Source organism: Trematomus bernacchii, unplaced genomic scaffold (assembly GCF_902827165.1).
Source record: "Trematomus bernacchii unplaced genomic scaffold, fTreBer1.1, whole genome shotgun sequence".
NCBI lineage: Eukaryota > Metazoa > Chordata > Actinopteri > Perciformes > Nototheniidae > Trematomus > Trematomus bernacchii.
This window is the reverse complement of record NW_022988098.1, coordinates 7,302,142-7,322,983: the sequence shown is the minus strand read 5'-3', so window position 1 is coordinate 7,322,983 and position 20,842 is coordinate 7,302,142. Positions and strand designations below refer to the sequence as shown.

Here is a 20,842-nt window from a genome sequence, read left to right as displayed (position 1 = left end):
TGTGAAATGGCTTTAGCTTTGTCTCATTTCGCCGCTCGTAGCGGAAGAATGAGTAAACAGACAATCTATTCCACGCCGGCACAGACACACACCAACACACACAATCAGGGCTGTCCATTGATCTGTTGTAAAGCAGCTTTTTTTTGCCCCGCCTGAAGAAATCCATGATATACAGAGTGAGAGAAAGAGAGAGCGCGGGGGCTAATCTATGGGAGACGCCATGCAAGGCCATGCACTATCCCCTGATAATGAAAACCCCATGAAGAAGGGAGTCTTTGGAGGGATGTAAAAGACGGAGGGGGTGATATCGGAAGGGAAAAGGTGGCGAGAGGGCGAAAGGTAGAAGGGAGAAGAGATAGAAGATGGATGGGTGGAGGCGGGGGGTGGAGGCGGCGGCACTGAGGCGTTTTCTAAGCCCTGAATGTAAATATGCGTGAGGGGATTATCACAGTGCCAGGCGGCGCTTTTTGGGTCTTTGTTTCCGTGACACCGTGACGTTGGCTTTGTTTCCCTGACAGCAGACGTGTGTGTGTATGTATGTCATTGTGTGTTTGCGTGTGACATCCAGGCATCTGTTTCCTGCTGGAAAAGGTTAATTACATCTCCACTGCCTGACTGGACGTGCCATGCATAATCACATACGCTAATGAGACCTGTGTGTGTGTGTGTGTGTGTGTGTGTGTGTGTGTGTGTGTGTGTGTGTGTGTGTGTGTGTGTGTGTGTGTGTGTGTGTGTGTGTGTGTGTGTGTGTGTGTTGCTCGACATGCATTCTAAGCAGAGTTTTATAGCTGCTGAAAAGATCTCTTAACCTCTTGTTTCACATTTTGAAAGTCTTTTGTTGCAGCCAAGATGAAACACAAGCACACACACACACACTTTGGGAGTCACACACTCACACAGGTGACAGCTGGAAGCGCCGCAGTGGCATTTACGGACAGACTCTCCACTCCCACAGGAGGACATTAATGGATGGGTCTGCATCGGTGTGTGCGTGTTTGTAATTACTCGTCTGCCGATTAATGAGACGGAGATGCTACGGCATCAGAGGAGGGACTTCTCACAAACCCTGTTGCTCATCCTGACCCCTGACTCCCATCTTCACACTCCAGCTAAGCTGCTGATTGGACAGCTGCTCGGCTGTATATTGGGCCCAGCTCAGCGTGAAAAGCGAGATGGACTCCAGCCCTCCATGGGTGACTTTGGAAATTACTGTACACTTTCTCACTTGGCTGAAGTTCTCGCTAAGTTGATCTGACGTGGAGGTGTGATTAACGGCAAGAAGGGGAGAAACGGGGGGCCGGCTGAGAAGTGTGACCGAGAGATATAATGGTTCGCTCTTCACACCTTATACAGTACGGGTATAGTGAGAAATGAATCAAACAGATAAGAAACTTTAGTTTTTTTGTCAGCTGCCAGGGGAAAAGAGTGAGCATGAATGGGGATCAACTCCAAGGTCACAGGTTTTTATTTTTTATATTTATTACAGTTCTACAGATTAAAAAGTGGAAAGAACATAGAAGTCACAGATACAATTGGAAACAATGCAGTTTCTGTTACATTTTAGTACATATTCACAATAAAAGCCTGTGACTTCTGAAGCCCCTTTACCGTCCCTGTTATAGAGTGGTGCAGTGATTAGGTATAATGTATGCCGACCTGGAAGTTACCATCGAGTCCCTCGACAAAAAGGAATGGGATTTTTCCATTGGATTTCTCAATATTGCAGAAAATAAGATATTTGGCAAACATACATTTTTTAATACTTACTCTTTTTGTTCAGCAGGATAATCTCCACATATTTGTATTTGTGTTTTTTAGACGTAAATGCAATCGCCATAAGTAAAGAGCTAATGCTAGGCTAACAAACAAATTACATCATGGTTTGAAGGCGGCTAAGCTAAAGACGGCTCAGCTAAAGACGGCTAAGCTAAAGGCGGCTAATGTTGGTGTCTCATTCAACCACTTGTTAGCTAACGCCTTTTTCAGGACAGAAGCTTCAGATATTCACGAGTGGGGTATTGACTGATGTATTTTATATATATCGTAGAGCAACATTGTCAACATCTCTTCAGCTTGTGGTAACCACAAACCTTATTTCACGCTTCTTACCACCACAAACACGTTAAAAAAATGGTTGACTTCGAGACAAGCCAACTGGAAGTGGTTAAATGCAAACTAATTTCCAGATTGTAGGACTTTTAGTGGACTGCACCACTCTATAGTATCAACATATATAATATCAGACAGTCTTTGCTAGGCAGCAGTTACACGTAAAGGCGTTATATATTCAGTCTGTTAAAGGATAAGACCGTGGTGAAGGTGAGGAGAGGCTGCAGCACTACCACACCTCAGTCTCACGATCCCTGCATTGCTCTGCCTCCTCACCCTCCACTTCCTCTTGCTGCTTTTTCTTCTTCTCTCGTCGGCAGCAGGATCCGTTCAGGCCGCAGAAGCAGGCCCAGGTGAAGGGCATTATCTATCGGACGCACCGCATCCACGTAAACCTGCGGAAAGATAGAGAGGGAGGGGCAGGGAAGAGAGGAGGGGAGGCGTTAAAATGTGTCTCTTTCTTCCGGCAATCTGCCTAGATATCACACTGCTCACGATGCTTTTGAACTCTAAAAAGATATCCAGTATCAAAGAACAAGAAAGAGCAGAATCTTTTAATGTTCTCTCTTTGCTTTTTCATATTGAGGCAAAGTTTTGAGTTGAACTTTTAACTGAAGTCATGAAGAGATTAAGACTTTTTTTGGCATCATTGGATTCACTTCAAGCTTGCCTAAAAGACTTGCCGAAAGTCAAAAATATGAACAAGTAAGAAAGTTGCCACGTCATGCTGTGCTGTGCATACCGGCTGCTCTGAGGATCAGCCTGAAAAAAACCCAGTGCAAACCTCTTATCTACTAATTATCTTTAAGCTCGATAAATGGATCTTTGTTTTCAAAATGTCCATTTTGGAAGTCACCTTACTTTGAATTAACATGACATTTACTTCTGGATCCCTTGACACCTACATTAACTCATACATCGTGTTCTTTGCGACCAATAGTGAATTGGTACAACCAAATGCTAGGAAACCGCCTGTCAGGAACGTATCCTCCTATACGCAACCAAAAAGCTTCAAATCTTAATCGTCTTGGAATTGGTTGCCAATTTCTTGGATAACCAGAAAGTTACAATCAACTTTCATGAACAGAAAACAGTCTGTAAAAAGGGTTGAAGTTGTAAGATGAAAACACGGGTGGCCTCCAGACCGGATATCACTAGCAGAGACCTGTCAATCTCAAGAAAGCCCAGCCCTTAAGCATCCTGCATTATTGTCTATTTTACACTAAATGGGAAGATAATTTACAAAATGACGAGATGCGATCATAAAATTGCCAGAATCTTTTTTACTGATGTACTAAATCAAGTGAGAAGTAGTGACTTTTTCTTGTAGACTTCTATACAACCAGACTTTTTTTTGAAATCCCTAACCCTAACCCTAGTGAAGTTGCCCGTCTCTGCTGAATAATACAAATGCAAGATTGAGGCACTTCCATATTTTCTTCACTTTCTAGCCTAAAAAGCTAGGATTTCCCATCACTCACACAACCTACAGCTGGTGTTGTAATCGAGTAAATAGATAGGAGACAGCTGTCGATAATGCTCAAGGCCGTGTGAGTTTGCCTTTCACGTTTTTGCCGCGGTCCCAGCAAGAAAGTCAATGCAGAGGAAGCTACTTCGTTAATAGGTCAGTCAAACATACACTGCGGTAAAGATGGTGGTCTATTGAGCGCTGTCACTCAGAGAGGAGACACATTACCATTATGCTACCTCTCACATTTCTTCTTCCCATCCCCATATGCGCCTCAATTACTCACCCACTCTCTCTACTTCCTTTACTCTCACACACACACACACACACACACACACACACACACACACACACACACACACACACACACACACACACACACACACACACACACACACACACACACACACACACACACACACACACACACACACACACACACACACACACACACACAATTATAGCCAGAAGTAGTCTTAAGGCTCACTAAACTCCCAACGTTAACATTTTTCAGAAGCACGCTGGAAGCCAATCACAAACGAGCGCTGAGATTAGGAGACTCGAGGTGAAACTGAGAGCTTCATTAAATACCAACCTGAGTCAGCAGCACCAGCAGTGTTCGCTGTGTGAGAGTGTGTGTGTGTGTGTGTGTGTGTGTGTGTGTAGGTGTGTGTGTAGGTGTGTGTGTGTGTGTGTGTGTGTGTGTGTGTGTGTGTGCAATGCAAGTGGGAGAGAGTGGGGGACAATAACAAAGGCCCAGACCAAACAGAAAGTGTCCGTATTCATGCGTGTTTGTGTGGCTTTAGGGATTGATGTGCGCTTCAACCTGTGTCTTATGGGGGCAATTAGCCGAGCCAGACTGCAGGCTGAGACAAAACGCCTCGAGCCATGCAGAGTGTACGGGGTTGTGTGTGTGTGTCCATGTATGCCATAAAACCTCTCCATGTGCACTTGTGTTATCCCTCCTGTCTTTTCGTATATCCATCTAATCCTCGTCTGCAGATCTCCCACTCCGTACCCAATGGCTTAAGACCCTATGTGACATGCCAGAGAAAAATCACATAGGAATAGAAAGCCATAAAACACAGCAGCGAGCCAGTCACAGGAGGAAAACTTTTCCCTCTGCGCATGATTGGTGTCCAGGAGTATGTGAAGCTCTCACTCCATGCCTCTAACACCCTCAGCTTGTCTGACAGCTTACAAGGCCCTGCAGAGGATTTACAACCGTGCAGAGACACCTCTCTCCACTGTGTATCCTTCTTGTCTCCAGTGTGTATCCTCCCATCTCTCCTTCCTCCTCACCCTTCTTCTTCTTCTTCTTCTTCTTCTTCTTCTTCTTCTTCTTCTTTCCCCACTTTGTAACTCTCCGTCCCTACCACGCTGCCAGCCATCGGAGTCAGTGTCTTGTTTTGGTTGGTGTGTAATTACTAGGGGTTTCTTTCACAGGGATGAGACAGATGAAAACACAGCCTGCAGACCCTCTGAATTATTAACTGGCTGAAAATGGATGAGTCAACGTTAACAGAAGAAGGAGAGGGAGGCGAAGCAGCCCACGTGCTTCCACAAATAAACAGATAAATGAACAGCAATAGGTCCGAGTGAAGCGTGGCACCATGCATGAACCATGGAGGATCCAAACACAGATTTTTAGTTAGTGATTTAGCCAAGGAAACTGGCAACGAATCTGAATGATTTAATACTTTGATAAAAGATTAACTTGAAGATGGTGTTGTTCCCAAGGTTCCCCATTACTTGGTGCTGCTCTAACAAGCTGCAACGCAATGCATTTAAAATGACTGGTATTGGATTTTTAGGCTAACACCGATTCATCAGGACGAGGGAAAAACTCACTTTTCATCCCGACTGCTTTCAAGTAATCTCATAACAAAAATTCGTAGCATTAGAAAAGTCTTTCAAGTTTAATGTGACCTATTGCATTTTGGGAAAGTGTTCGTCCAGTATAATATCGGTTTAAAACTGTAATGCTCTACCAAGTTTGCCACGGGGCAAAATGTAACTTCACTTTCAGGCCTGCAGACTTTTTGATTTGGTTTAAATTGAGATTTAGTATGTATTCACCCTCAGGAGTTTTGTTTAATATGTTCAGCACCTTCATTTACAATTGAATGATGCTGATTACCCTGAGTTAACCTAAACCGTACCGACACGCCAGCTGTGAAAACATCCTAATGTTATAGCTCTACGAACCGCAACATGAATTAGCAACCCATAATTAGCAACCCATAATTAGTTTGGTGATATGTGTAATTTAGTCCAATGTTGTTACAGCAGAAACAACTTTATTTTATAGCATGGTTTTTAAGGTTATTCTTTTCAGCATGCAGTTATGTCACAATGGCAAAAGGCAGTTTACAGCCTGTTGTCTGTAACTGCCCTTATTTGCACGATAGATCTGCTGGTTTATTTCCAACCATCATTAAACCGTTGTACAACAAAACCCCTCGTTACTTGGAGCACATCAAACCTGTCATTCTGAATCATTGTTCTACCTCTGCACATCAAAAGCATTTCCACAAAAATGTTGAACTCTGCACATAACTCCACTTTTTCTGTTTCCACCTTGTGCTGAGTTTATAAAAAATAGAGCCTTGGTGTCCTCTCTGGGGTAAAGTAACCACTAACCGTTAACTTGTGGATGTTAAGTGATAAAAAAAAACGCCCTTCCCAGAGTCGGTAGTGAAAGTTGCTTTTATGAGAAAAGACTTGATTGATATGTGAAACATGATGAATAATAACCTGTTAAATTAAACATCTCACAGTTGTGGTAATCATCCAGTATACGTGTCTGACAAGTACTGGATGATTTTGATATTTCTAAATATACTCCACTCTAAGAATTCATACCGTTCATTTTGCTTTAATATAGTTTTTTTGACAAGTCTTACATTTGTCTTTTGTTGATCTATGGATTGATATGCTCCCACAGGTAAATTGTCACATGCATGTACATCATACTTGCCAACCTTGAGACCTCAGAAATCGGAGCTTTTCCAAAACCACCGCGGGAGGGGGGGGGTGCTAGTGGATCGCCGGATGCAAGGAGTGAGCAGAGGGTAGAATTGTCGATTCTTGTTCTGGTTGCTGTGACTATCTTCCTCACCCTCTCAGACTTTCAGTTGCGCGCTACGCTACCATGGAAACCAAACAATGGTGTAGCTGTATTAAAGTCCGAGTGGAAACAGTCCTGAGTAAATCTGATTTAGTCAGAAATCGGGAGAAATGCGGGAGAAATATGACCCCAGGAGGAAACCGGGAGAGGGCAATGAAATCGGGAGTCTCCCGCGAAAATCGGGAGGGTTGGCAAGTATGATGTACTACATATCCATGACAGCCGTCAGAAAATGTGTCTCTTGGTATTGGGAAATGGCCTCTAAAAACGCATTTCACTTACAGGAATAGTTCGACAGTTTGGGAAGTGCACTTACTGACTGAGGAGAGTTTTACAGGTGCAGGTAAGTGGATTTTTTTACTTTTAAACAGAGCCACGCTAGCTGTTTTCCCCTGGAGTTACTCTCTGTGCAAAGCTAAGATAACTGCCCGCTGGCTGAATCTGTACATATTTATGAGTGGTATCGACTTTTTTATCCAACTTCCAGCTAGAAAGTAAGTATTTTCCCAAAACCATTCCTTCAAGATCGATAGCAATAAAGTAAAGCATAAAGTTTAAACCCACCTGCATGAATGCTAATAACCAGAGAGATATTCACAAATACCTGCACACTATATTTCCCTTGTATCTGATGAACAAAGAGCTGCTTTACAGTTTGTAAGGGAATCCCTTTGCTTTCAGGAGACTGCTCTGACAGCAAGCATTGGGATGAGAAGTCAGAGGGCTGGAGAAACATTCAGAGATAAGAAGAAATAAGATCAAGAAGCATTGCTTTAGAAAAGACAAAGTCGGCCATGCGGAGAATTTGAAAACAGGCAGGATTAATGCCAGTGTCACCCATCTTTCTTTGAGTCTTTGTCCTACTCATCCCTGTGAAAACTCTCATAGCTTCCTTGTATGTGCTTGTATGTTGTGTGTTTTTGTCCATGTTTGCTCAAGTAAGCTGATTTGTGTCTTATCGAGATCCACTGTGGAAACAGACAATTGTGGTTTATTTGTTATCTTCTTGTTTCGACGGCGAGATAAGGCGATCAGCGTAGGGGCGAGTGTGCAAGAACGCATGCCTTAATGTGTGTGTGTGTGTGTGTGTGTGTGTGTGTGTGTGTGTGTGTGTGTGTGTGTGTGTGTGTGTGTGTGTGTGTGTGTGTGTGTGTGTGTGTGTGTGTGTGTGTGTGTGTGTGTGTGTGTGTGTGTGTGTGTGTGTGTGTGCACTTTGACTTATGTCTGTTCATGTGTGTCTGTGTGTGTGTGCGTAGAGAAAAAGATAAGCTCAGTGTTGTGCCTGAGTTTGAGCGACAGAATCCTAATGCTGATCCCAATGGTCAACAGCCCATAGACGTTCCACAGAAAGCCTATTAAACTTTATCCATTATTTATACCATGCCTGCCTTCGGACACTCACACACATACAAAGCAGAACGCCCGTATGTGAGAGTGATTCGTGCTGACGTGTGCCTGACATCTACTCATGGAATATAAGCAGCCGATGAGAAACCTTCATCTAGCAGGCAACGAGACGCCCTAACAGAATAAAAAGAGAGACTCTGCGATTACCTCAAATATTCCGATATTCCCAAGAAACTGGCTTTCATGTAGAGCTTTTTTTAGGTCATTAAATGCAGGGGGTACACTTAAACGACACATAACTGCTCACAGAATTCACTTTTAAACATCAGAAAACCTCAAAAAAATGTAAGAAATGCCTAAAGATTTGCTTTTACTTACATCTCGTTTCCGTAGATCCGTTCACTCTGTCTTTGTGTGGCCTCGTATGAACCATTTCATTGCCTCCTAACTTATCAAATCGAACACAAAGAGAGTGTCTTCTTTTTTCCTGTCGTTCTCTAAGCCACTCTTTCTTTACCGTCACATATACCTCACAGACGGTGTGTGTCCTGGATCCCTGCACTCGTTACTGGTTCTCACACAAAGCCTTTACCTGTATCTGTGGCATTCTTGTCTCCCCCCTGTTCTACCCGCCCTCCCAAATCTCCTTCTCTTTCCCCCTTGTCCGACACAAAATGCCCTCTGTCCTGCTCTCAGGTAAAAACTCCCACCCACCAACCCCCCGATCTAGATAACCGAGAGGGGCTGAAACAGTTTCTGTTGTCTGAACACAAAGACGCCAACGGTGGGTGGGATGAAGAGGTCGGGAAAGATGGATAATATATGAAAAGAGAACGTGAGCAGCAAAAAGGAGAAAGTCTGATAAGGTTATTCGGAAGGTAAAACAGGAACAGTGGACAGAGATTAAATGACGTCCTGTCAGGCTGAGGTATTTCAATAGTGTGTGTGTGTGTGTGTGTGTGTGTGTGTGTGTGTGTGTGTGTGTGTGTGTGTGTGTGTGTGTGTGTGTGTGTGTGTGTGTGTGTGTGTGTGTGTGTTTGTGTGTGAGCAGGTTCAGGTACACTATGGTGCGTAGCAGTCTCATGGCTAACTGTCTCCCAGTCCCAGTGAACAAAGAGCCTATTGACTCAGTAACACACAGGAGCTTTCTATCTCCTCTACAGGCCAGTGCTTTGTGCTTCACCCTCTCAACACACACATTTCCAAATCCCCCCAACACACACACACACACACACACACACACACACACACACACATGCAGCAACACACCCCTCCACCTGTGCCTCGGTGTACCTGCCCTCTTTGCAGGACTGCTCGATATTCAACGTCGCTAAGTGTGCGAAAAAGGCATTCCCTTCACTCTGTGTGCACTCACCTTGAGTTAATGTTATACATTTGATAATATCAGAGTAAAAGTAGTTTGCTTATTTAAAGCAGTACTCTAAGACTAAGCTTTAGACTGAAATATCATTGCGATCTAAGAACTGAATATTAAAAACATGTGATTAATAGTTCAACTATCAAAAAGTCATGACAAATGTCAATGAAAGGTTGCCAGATTCCTGTTTGACGCCACCCAATGGCTTGTTTTGTCTGACAAACCAAAAAAGATTCATTTCAATATTATTCAAAATAGAAAGAAGACCAGTTGTTGGGCTGGACCAAGTATTTTGGATCCGAATCGCTTGGGGAAAAGGCCTCTTTCTGAGTGAAAAATCCTTTAGACACTTATCACTTACACCCTACGAGAGTACAGAAGTGTGCACATTTATCCTAATTTCTAAAATGCATTGCTTCTCACCTTTCTGATGTGACAGCAATTGTAATCCCCGCCTTCAGGTGCTCATATACTTGGTAAGATGTCTTTGTTGTGTAGATGTAACTCTCATAATCTGTTGATCTATTTAACAAAGAGAGGCAACTCAACCGCCATTTGAAATACGTACAAAAATAGTCTAGAAATGTAGATTTTTAGATGCCGCTTTAGTTTCTTGGTTAGACCTTACTTTGTCTAACGACGTCCCTGAGGCTGCAGACAAAAAACAACTTTGTCGAGAATGCGAACTCATGAACTTTGTGTTGTCTGTTGGTGTCTATTATTATCTCTCTTGCCTCCTTGTGGAGTAACACCGGGGCTACAGAGAGCCGGTGAGGACTGCTGGAGGTACATTAATTATAACCTCCAGGTTCCACGGGGAATTAGGCTTAAAAAGGTCCGTCTGAGAGCAGGGGATTACGAGGTTTCACTAACACTACAACCGCCAACCATGGAGCTCCCGTGAAGTTATGAACTGGCTGAATAATAATGCTGTAAGGTATTTGCACCAGAGAATGACGGACGGGAAGAGAGAGAAGGACTGTTTGAGCGAGGGTGCTTCAGTCAAGAGTCTTGCCTCGATGCGATTGAACATATAACCTGAAACTGAGAGGAGTGAAGAAGTAGAGCAAGTGAGAGGGAGAGTAAGAGAAACGAGGACATAAAGGTCACAGTGATACGGAGGGAGGGAGGAAGACAGATGGAAATAGGCAAAGAGAGGAAGGACATCGGAAGAGAGAAAGTTAGAAATGTCTTCAGCCAACAGAAGTGTGGTTCAAGTCTATCTTATTATAATATTGGTACTAGGCTACTTAAGCAGGTTGTACACTTGTGTTTGTCTTACTGTAATCCAATACAGTCTCACGGCATTTCGTGTTATAGTCACGAAATTAATCTATTGATTCGTGTTCACCAACATGATTTCGCCATTTTTTTCGTGTCACACAGAACGATTTTAAAAGCAATGTAAATAATAACAAATTAGAAGGAAAAAGACATTTAAAAAAATACAGATTTAAGTATTCTGACACAGAACGATTTTAGAAGCAATGTATTTCTATTGGTAGTATGTTTCGTGCCTGCACCAAATAATAACAAATTAGAAGGAAAAAAAGATGACATAAAATACAGATGTCAGTATTCTGAGGCTCTGAGCCATTTCTTTTCCTCACTGACGGCAAAAAAACTCAGACATTATACAATTTAAAATAAAAGGGATAGGGTTAGGCTTAGGGTAAGATATTGAGTAAGAACATGTTTTTATTTATTAAATTAATTTCGTGACTAATAACACGAAATGCCGTGAGACTGGGTTGCGTAATCAGACCTAAAGATGTCTCTTCTTAGCTCGTTGTAACATATTGAGGACAGTTTCTTTCCTTTGTTTAAAAAGTGCAATATTAAGCTAAAGCTCATAGGGGGAAGTGGAGGTGGGTTGTGTTTGAGTTGCCTCATGTTGGCCAGTTGAGCATTTTTGATGCCATATCGCCCAGCCCTAAATCAGACTGAACCTGAAGTCTTTTGCCTCAAGTTCATTTTTGGGTTGTTGTTGCAGACCCAGTTTATTCACCCCAAAAACAAAAAAATCCAGTAGCTGACAGGCGTAGCTAGCAACTATCTAGCAAGGTACGCACACAAGTTATGAGTCAACAGTCTTCAAATAGCTTGTTCTGTCCGATTGTATCGACCGTAAGCTACAGATGTTAGCTTTAGCTACAGATGTTAGCTTCAGCTACGTGTCGACGGTGTGTTGTGTTTGTGTGACAGCCAGGATTTCACTACAACTTTGTCTTTTGTAATATGTTCCTCCAGTATCCCTTTTCCTCTGTATGTGTATAAAGTATCGTCTGCATACGTGTGATCTGATTGTTGCTCAAGTTACAGCATTTGAAACTATGTTTTGCAGTTTTCCTGACCCAGAATCTGAGTTTAAGTCTATTTTCGCCCACTCTCTTTTCCCGTGGATTTTGTATACAACAACACAAGCAAATATGAATTACACTTTGCACTTGGTGATACATATTGGCAGTGAAGGCGAACAAGTAAAGACGTGCTTCACTGCCAGTACGGAAGAAGGGAAGAATTACAACAAAAGTGACAAAAAAATAGTTTAATCTTAGCCTATTTTCGAAGCACTCAAGACACAGAGGGAGTACCGTAGAGTTAGACATAGGGAGGGAGAGAGAGAAGAAGAAGAGGGGGGCACCCTGCCCTAGATATTCGCCTGTAAGCTGCTCAAAATGCAAACATGGCAACTGGCCGTGCGAGAGAGAGGAGATGAGAGAGGAGCTGAGAGATGGGCAGAGGAAAAAAAGAATGAGGGACAGAAAGTCAGGCCAGAGAAAGGATTAGTGATCAAAGACAGCCACCGGCCATCCTGAAAGCGCCCGACACACACAAACACATTCATAGAGAGAGAGAGGGGGGGGAGATTAGAGTTTCTTTCCATGGGGTTAATCATTTACCTTCCTCCTTCCCAGCAGCACCTTGGCTGTGAGAACGAGCACTTTATGCATAAATCCATTTGCATTAGCCGTAGTGTAAATGTTAAGAGGGCAAACACACTCGCACATACATTGATTTATTACAACGCTGTAATGAGAATATACGCCAGTCTAACTTTCAAATTGGTTTTATAGCCTTTTCCATGGAGAAGCGTTTCGGGGGAAGTTAAAAAACACTATATGACATCTACATCTTCCTGCTGCAGAAATGTCCAAGGTAGAAACTAGACTTCTGAAATGCTTTTTAATTCCTTCTCAACCTCCTGTCTCTCCCTCTCAGACGAGTCGTCCATGAGGAGATAAACAACGTGCCGGAGATACCAATTAGACTTTCATACGGCAGGAGGAGCGCCGGTGGGGGGAGAAGAAGAAACAGCAATGGAGGAAGGAAGGAAGGAAGGAAGAAAGGAAGGAAGGGAGTAAGGAAGGAAGGAAGGGGAAGCTTTTGCTGCAAGGAGGAGAAGAAGAGAACTTTGCAAGAGTCTTTGTCTGACTGTTTTTTCTTTGTTTCTTTTATTCCTGTTTTTCTGTAAAGCGACCTTGGGTCCCCTGAAAGGCGCTCTATAAATGTAAGTTATTATTATTATTATTAGTATTATTATTATTAAGAGCTCACATCTAATCAGGGAATCCTCCTTCTCAATATCCCCGTGTAAAGACACACACATAAATACACACATCTCCCCTGTCAGAGGCTTGACCTCCACTCGCTGAACTCGCTCCTCCGTATTCCTTCGCCCTCCCACCGGCTGACCTGATTGGCTAATGACAGCTCATTTATCTTCATGCAGCACCTGCAGTGTCTAGTGCACACACACACACACACACACACACACACACACACACACACACACACACACACACACACACACACACACACACACACACACACACACACACACACACACACACACACACACACACACACACACACACACACACGCTGTATATCCTGCCAGACTAAGTGTGTGCACGCCAGCGTTGCCCTTGCTGCAACAGCTTGCACACATTGGTTCACCTCTGGGAAATGAAGAGGAGAAAGGAGGAGGAGGAGGAAGATAATGATAAAGGGGGTAAAAGAGAGGGTAAGAAGGGAATAGCGGGGACAAGGAAACAGAGGAATGAATAGGAAGCAGATGAAAAAGGGAAAAGATCAGAACAACATGAGAAAAGAGGTGATGAGAGAAGAACGATGAAAAGAATAAAAATAGATAGGAGAGAGAAGAAGAGGGAGGAAACACCAGAGGAGACACCAGAGGAGACACCAGAGGAGACACCAGAGGAGACACCAGAGGAGACACCAGAGGAAATTCACTCACTGCTAACACTTCTTTAATTACCGCAGCTGAAATCATTGCCAGTCTGATCACTGCGTGTGTACGTATGTGTGTATGGGGGGGGGGGGTTCTCTAATATGTGTAATACAGAAACCATTAATCATCAAGCAGGCTGAAGAAGTGAGGCCAAAGGGATGAGACGAAGCACTGTGTAGAGGCCATATACTGTAATACCAGCATCCATCAATAACAAATTACAATTGTATATGGACATAATAATTTGTCCCTTTTTTTAAAATCCACTTCTGGCTTTTAATTAACATTTACATAATGATAGTGTTGGCCTATAAACTAATGTTATCACTGAATACTAAGTTAAAATCTCTCCTCTAAATGTAAACACTACTAAATAGGTCATATGTATTTGTATTGACCCATATCATCATTTACAACGACATAACCGTACTTTGGTTTTATATTTGCAGACTCAGCCATTGGGTCTATCTTTTATGATTACTTTGTACTCATCTAAGTTGCGCTCCAGACCAAAATGCATATGCATCATTTTTCGGAGTTAACATGTTATGCGAGTGCGTAATAATAACGGTCAATGGCGCCCCAGTTGGAGCGGAGACGTACGTCAGCTACTGTTTATTCCATTCCTGCCTCCAAAGTCGAGTTGCTAGCGGCTGTTGAGCATTTGCCACGCACATTTTCTTTCTGTTGTGTGCACTTATATTGCACCTCTGCTATCCTTCCATCTCTTATCTTAGTTGAATGTGTTCACTAGGGAGTGAGTTCTGCGCTGTATGTTAAAGGCTTGTAGTCTTGAAATAAAGGTATTTTCGGTTAGACCCTCTATCTGTCCTGCATTTGGGTCCTGCCTGCTTCACTCACCCTGACACAGGTGGAGATATAATCCCTCCACCTGGTTCTGAGTTTGCACCACAGTCTCCTTCCAGATTGACATCCCTGAAAAACGTCTCTAGGCCACGAAATGTGAAGTTTGTGGCCCTCTGCTGGAACTGTTTCCTCCGCGACCCGACTTCTGGTAAGCGGTTGAAGATGGAAGGATAGCATAGGTGCAATATAAGTGCTCAAAACAGGAAGAAAATGTCGCCCAGGTGGAAGGTGTTGGAATCACCAGGCTCCCCACGATATGATACTATCGCGATACTTAAGCCACAATACCATAGTATTGCGATTCTACGATATGCTAAGTATTGCGATACGATATATTGCGACATATATCGATATATATATATATATATATTTACATCTTTGTTTTGACTAACTTCCTGCCAATCCCACTGACTTTACCCATAGCCATGACCGCACAAGAAAAAGCTCAGCACCATAGTGGTTTGAAAAAGCAATTGTTACCAAAAAACTTTAATTTGGATTTGCAATATGAATAGTTTATATAATAAAATATCGATACGTGGCGTCCGTGTATCGATACAATATTGCAAAGTATCGCGATACTATGCTGTATCGATTATTTCCCCCACCCCTACCAGGTGGCATCCTAACCTCCCCGAACCACCTCGACTGGTTGCTTTCTTCTCCGAATCTCTCCCGGATGACTGAACTTCTCACCTTATCCCTAAGAGAGTTACCAGCCACTCTCCGGAGAAAACCCATTTTGGCTTCTTGTATTCGAGATCTTGTTTGTTCGGTCATGACCCCTCCTTCTTGACCAGGTGAGAGCAGAAATGTGGCACCAGTAGGTGTTTGCGCCTGGTTTTAAAAGTGGACAGATTTTGAGACATGGTGATGTCACATCACTTAATTGACCTCAGATATTTTAAGCGATTTCTTAATAGCCTAAGATTAATTAAGCGATAGTATTATTTATGATTCTGCATCTCCGTTTTAAATGTCATTGCCAGTGATTGACGCTCTACAGTGAAAATAGATAGTCTAGTTTTGTTTCTATGGTTATCTTCCATGCTAGCTTGCGCCTATCAGCACAGCTGTCATCTGATTGGTTGGTAAACAAGATCAAAGTTGAAGTAATTAAAACTTTGAGCGCATAGAAACAACGTCAACGCAGAGTTTTTACTCTGTCAGGGCTTTTTAATGCTGACTTTCATTAGAAACTTAATGAACTTGACAGCACATTCATATGAGAGCCCTATTTTTAGGAGAGAAGACTGAAGCAATGGCATCTCTTCCTACTTAAACTTGTATTAAACTGCATCTTGCATCTCAAAGTGCACCCACATACTTGCCGTCTTTTCAAAAGTAGACCAGTTTGACTTTTCTGGAGCAACCCCGCCGCAGCTAATTTTATTTTTTATATAATTGATTACCGCAATCGCAAGCTTACATGTCATGCCTTACTCATCCCTATCTGCTCTTCCTCCTCCCCCTCCTCCTCCTCCTCCTCTGCTTCCTGACTGCAGAGAGAGGAGGGTTTGCATGTATTATGTCTCCTTTTGTTCTTTGCTGTCGGCTCATTGTCAAAAAAAAAAGAAAAGAGGAAGTGGGCGCTTAGTGGGGGGGGCCGTGGGAAGGTAGAGGATGAGAGGGTCCTGATATGACATCCGTCCTGACTGGAGGTAGATATTGGAGGCTTCACCCACCTCTAATACCCTGACACCCCCACCTTCCTCTTTGTGCATTGTTATCTTTTATTTTCTCTCTCAAGCCAGGTGCTTATATCCAGCCTTCAGCGCATCTTATCTTTCCCCCACCCCCCGATCCTGCTTATCTCTCACACTGCCACCACAAACTCACACTTTGACACATGAACACACACATTCCTTCAACCTGCTCCCCTGTCTTCCCCCTCCTCTTCCCCCCTCCTCCTTCTCTTCCTCCTGGTGCCTCCACATCTCCATCTTTCCCTTCCTCTGCGGGACCGCTGGAGCCAGCTGGCGGGCCGTGACCTATCCTATCACTGATCTGGAGTCAGCCCTGACACGGCAGGCAGGCAGACAGACAGACAGACAGACAGATAGACAGTGAAGCGAGGAGCTCATCAACTCCAGATCTCTATCTCAACTCCAAGGCTTAATCCGGATGCTACTGTAGCAGCCGAGAGGCGCAACAGACGGATCAATTCAGCTTAAACTCCCTGAAATCTTCTAAAAAAAAAGCCAAGTTTCTACGAAGCTTATCCGGCACTTTATGACCTCCCCTGTCCATTTTGAGTTGTATTTTTTGGGCGACTATAAAGAAAAACCTGCCTTTCATTCAGCATATTCAGGCAGCAGCCTATACACCAACAATGAAACTCATGAGCACATACTACAGTTTAAAAAATCTGAAATAAAATCTGAGATGACAGAAAATGCTCCGTTTTAGTTTAACACACACAGTTAAGCTCACACACACTATTTTATGAACATATAGGTTCACCTGCTGAATTAAAAACAGAGCAAATGAAGCAAAGAAAGTGGAAACCATAAAGCAGATTCAGGCAGTAGAAGTAGAGATTCACACTGAAAGTATTATCCTACAGAACAGAACAGCTCACAGAGAAGAGAGAACATCTGATCCTTTTACAACAAACACTATCTGCTCTTTGGTGTTTCCTAACATGGTAATCCTGCTTGTTATCGCCAATATTTAGAAATGTAACAGTCAAATAATTACGTCTTTTTTATGTAACTGTAAGGGAATCAATTAAATGTTTTATATCCTGATTACGTAATCCCGTTACATGTAATCCATTACTCTCTAAACCTGATTACGGCAAGATGCATTGTTTGCAAATCTTCGAAACTGTGACGCCCTTTTGTCCCGACGACTCCTACACCCAGCTTTCTAATCATAATAGATTAATAAGGCTTAAGTTTGTTGAAATCACGGCTTTGTTAATGTTGTCCTTGCTAACAGGGAACTTTATTGGCTTGCTTGTCTTGGCATACATTAATTGTGTGGGGTATGGCAATGTGTCAATGTTCATACTTTGACAGAACTCAATATATACCCACTGGTACATTTGCAGCTAATCTTTTAACTTTTTTTTTCGAGTGCCAGTGTTGTCGCTGCTGGCTGAAACAGAGTTGGGGGGGGAGGGGGTTTCGGAGCGAGGTTGGCGACGCTGCGTGAGCCGAGTTCTCCATCCTGATTTAGAATTAGATCTATTTCTGTTCATCCTCCAACCCCGCCGGGAAATATTTAAATCTGCCACGGAATGTGTGTGAATGTGTGTGTGACAACAGAGAGAGAGAGAAAAGCAGAGCTAACTCATGTGTCTCTATATATTTTGTTGCCTGGCTGTGTGAGAATTTGCATTTGGCACACGGCTTTTGGTAGCGGGGGTTTTCTCTTCTGCAGGCATGCCAATTATAAGTCACTGAAGTCAAATCAAACAGAATGTGAAAGGAGGAAGATAGAGTAAGAAATAGAAAGATGGAGAAGAGGAAAAATAAAACAAAGGGGGAAGTGTTTGCAGGCTCAACGTGAACCCGCGGGGAGTAAAGACTCAAGCCGTGGTCAGTAATTCATAAGCAGAGCACGTACGGACTGAGCCAAGCTTACCCTCTGGCTACACACACACACACACACACACACACACACACACACACACACACACACACACACACACACACACACACACACACACACACACACACACACACACACACACACACACACACACACACACACACACACACACACACACACACACACACACACTAGCCACATTTTCAGCTCCATATCCATCCTCCATCCATTCCAATGTCACCGGCAGCACCTTTGACCCCGTCACCGCACGAACACACACAGAGATTCCCACACACGCACATCCTACCTTAATGTCCCCATAATTGAAAAAAAGACACAACAGTCTCCCACTTTAAAAAGAAACTAAATCACATCTTAAAAGTGTCTTTTTTTTTAGATAAAAAGGTGACACACACTCACCTCAGAGTGGATCCCGGTGCTCCGCTTCTGCTGCCGCTGCTGATGTAGAAAAGACCGGACTGGAACCTCCACCCTCGCACACACACACAGGTGCACGCTCACACTCGGAGGACGAGGTGTGTGTGAGGACAATGAGACTTGGTCTGGATGGAGCTGAGCGGTGGTAGTAGTAGGAGGAGGAGGAGAAGGAGGGAGGAGGGAGGAGGGAGGAGGGAGGAGAGGGAGGAGGGAGATGTGTGGTTGGGCGGGAAGGTAAAGAGGAAAGAGAGGGAGGGAAGGAGAGAGAGAGATGAATACAGCAGAAGAAGAAAAGACTGAAAAAAATAACGGGAAAAGGGTCCAACTATAGCGGAGTCCCTCTTGTTCCATTTATGTGTGCATGTTGAGGTGTGTGTGTGTGTGTGGTGTGTGTGTGTGTGTGGGTCTCCTGTTCGTCTCTTGAGACTTGGCGCCCTGCCTCAAAAGCAGAAAGTGTAGTGAGAGCAGCCTTACACCTTTTCTGAGTGTCTCAATGTGTGTGTGTGTGTGTGTGTGTGTGTGTGTGTGTGTGTGTGTGTGTGTGTGTGTGTCCTCCACTCAATCAGCTCGCCAGTGTTACACATCTCACGTCTCCTTGTCTCAGAGGCTCCTCAAGCCTCCTCTTCGTCCTCTTCATCTCTCTCTCTCTCCCTGGGGAAATACCTCTGCCACTTATCTCTCAACCAATCTGGCTATTTCTCTTTCTTTTAGTTTCTTCTCACGAAGCCTTGCACCGTAAAAAAACCGGTTGTGTATTATCAAACCTTTTTTTGTCTATGATTGAACCCTAAAACCTCAAGACTCTGCCACAACTGTAGGGACATTTGAGACATTTCATTTCTATATGTTTGCAATAGAAATGAAACGTCTCGCAGTTTGTGACCAAACATAAGACCTAAAACTATACATTTGTAACTAAGGGATTTCATGTCTGTCTCTTAGAGCTTCATTCTTGGCTAAATACCAATGACATGCTTTTTGAATTTACATTTTTTGCCAACAACCAAAAGACCGATACACCTCTGTACAGTACCTGTAAAAACTCATCAGATCATTAAATGTGCATTCATCCGCCGCTGGAAATAGTCCCCAAAAAGCACTCTTTACTTCCTGTTTGAGCAATGTTGGATAGGTTCTCAACCTTTTAGGGAGCCTTTGCTAAGCATTAAACTATACCTTATAACACTAGGTTTGGTGACAATGTAGTAAAATCAAGTTATTTTTTATCTTTTAAAGAATACACACCAACAGCAAAGAATGACATATACAAAACAGCACAATACACATTGAGCTCCAGGTGTGTGTGTGTGTGTGTGTGTGTGTGTGTGTGTGTGTGTGTGTGTGTGTGTGTGTGTGTGTGTGTGTGTGTGTGTGTGTGTGTGTGTGTGTGTGTGTGTGTGTGTGTGTGTGTGTGTGTGTGAGACTCAATCCTCCGGCTCAGCCACAGAGAAGCCAATCTCCACATCCAATTATTTGCTTCTCAAAGGCAGACAGACGGAGAGAGGGGAAGAAACAGAGCGACGTAGAGAGAGACAGAGTTGCAGAGAAGAGGCTCTTTGAGGGTCTGCTTTGGGGGGAATGAATTAGAATGAAAAGAACCCGGAGAGAGAATAGTCTCTTCTCCGCTCCGAGTCCGGAGAACAGTTTCACAATTTGTCCAAAATCCCCAAAACAGAGCCTGTGGACACAACTCAGCAGAGAGAAGGAGATCAAAAGAGACAGAAGAGCTGAAGTTGTTAGAAAATGATTGTTATGTATGTTTTTTTCTTTTAGTGTTGTGTCTCCGTACCCTCCTGAGGCGAGCGCTGGTTGTCCTTCCTTCTCCTTTTGATTCTTCTGTCAGTCGTCCTTTCTTCCTCCGCTTTCCCTTCGCCGTCCGGGATATTCCATCAAAGGAGAGTCAAGGTGGATGGAGGCATCGCTGAGCTGCAAACACACTCCAGCTTTCAACTCTTTTCCCTCCGTTTTCTCTTCTTACTTTTGTCGGTCGGAGCATTTTTCTTTCTTTTCTTCCCGGTAGCGGTGACACAGAGCGTAGGGGGGATGGAGAGGAAGACTTAGGGTGAGCAACAAAAAAAAGGAGGGAAAAGAACAAGCGTAGGTAGATGGAGAGGAGAGCGGGAAATGACGGGAAGAGGCAGGTGGATGTATGGGTAGTGACACATCGCGGAGGTGTGTGTGTGAGTGTGTGTGAGTGTGTCAGAGCACGGGGGCCGTCCTTCCAGCCGACACACCACCAACGAGGAAGAGGTGGAGGAGGAATGGATGAGGGGAGTAGATAGAGCAAAAGCA

At 43.6% G+C, this 20,842-nt stretch overlaps 1 long non-coding RNA gene across 1 annotated transcript; it reads right to left on the bottom strand.

Annotated features, from left to right (window-relative positions):
• Positions 1-1,450: 1,450 nt before the first annotated feature.
• LOC117475586 lies at positions 1,451-20,828 on the bottom strand. The gene is made up of 3 exons (XR_004555186.1): positions 20,340-20,828; positions 18,533-18,685; positions 1,451-2,504 (listed from the first exon to the last, which is right to left on the bottom strand). It is a non-coding gene; the product is annotated as an uncharacterized LOC117475586 (long non-coding RNA).
• Between the last annotated feature and the right edge of the window lie 14 nt (positions 20,829-20,842).